Source organism: Ipomoea triloba, chromosome 6, assembly GCF_003576645.1.
Source record: "Ipomoea triloba cultivar NCNSP0323 chromosome 6, ASM357664v1".
Lineage (NCBI taxonomy): Eukaryota > Viridiplantae > Streptophyta > Magnoliopsida > Solanales > Convolvulaceae > Ipomoea > Ipomoea triloba.
The window spans coordinates 18,039,938-18,041,167 of NC_044921.1; positions in this window are offsets into that span (position 1 = coordinate 18,039,938).

Here is a 1,230-nt window from a genome sequence, read left to right on the forward strand (position 1 = left end):
TAAATTAGTTTTATTTATTTAACATTATATTTATTTTACACTTTATTTTATATTTTATACTAATATATTAATTATGTTAATAATTATGCTTAATAAATATTTATGGACTAATCATGTTTCTTTAATTTAATCTAACCAAATAATTTGATTTGTTTTGCTAGTTCAGCAGCCAACAGGCAACAACGAACCAATTTATAATTATATTAATATAATAAGATTATAATCCCCTTTTCCTTTAGCTTGTTATGTACGTAGAATGCGGCAATTTGAGGAGCGACGAATTCGGCTGCGTGCGGACGAGCGACGGTGCGGAATGCGGCGTGCGACGCGTGGACGGCTGCAGCTTCTACAAATTTCATCCACAACAATGATGATTAGACAGTACTAAGCCTAAATTAGTATAAATAGGCAAGAAATTCAGTAGTAAAATCATTAGTTTGTACAAAAAGAATTTCATATATATTGTAAACATCCCTACGATGTATTGCTGAATTCTTATTTTTCCAATTCGAGGATTATTGAAGTCTGATTCTATAAGACCAGTAAGCTTTATTTAGCCTTAATTATTCTTTGCACTTTATTATCTATATATCTTCTGTTATATTCATATATATGAATTATTACTTGGTTAATTGTTGCAATAGGACTCATTGTTCAATTGTCAAGTTATTAAATTGCTAGTTAGAACCTTGAATCCGTAATTGTTTAAGTGTTCTGATGTTGGTAGCAAATAGCACAATTTGATTATAATTGATTTTCAGTTTGTGTTATGAAGATATATAGTCTAGCTTAAATGAACCGAGCTTATGAGTTTGTTGGCTAGGATTTGTAGTCTTTCTAATTCCATTAATGTTGTTAGTAAATTAAATCCTAAGAGCTTGTTTAGGGTTGTTTATTAGCTAGGGAAGTAATCAAAGAGCTTGTTTTGATTACCGACGAAGTAAGGAAAGACAGGTTATTAGAGCTTGTTAATAATCATAACTAATCTAGTAAAGAGTAAAGTTAGTTTGGCTTGCATATCAATATTGTCTTGTTAGAATTAAATTGATATTATTCCTCGGGTTGGATACCATTTGCCATTGACATTTTCTTGATAATTATTTGCTATTTGAAATTATTTTCCATTTTCCATTTTATTATTGCTATTTAAGTTTCGATTCTCATTTCATTATTTATTAAATCTATTGCTAAAGATAAGTCTAACCAATCTCTGTGGGTACGACCTTACTC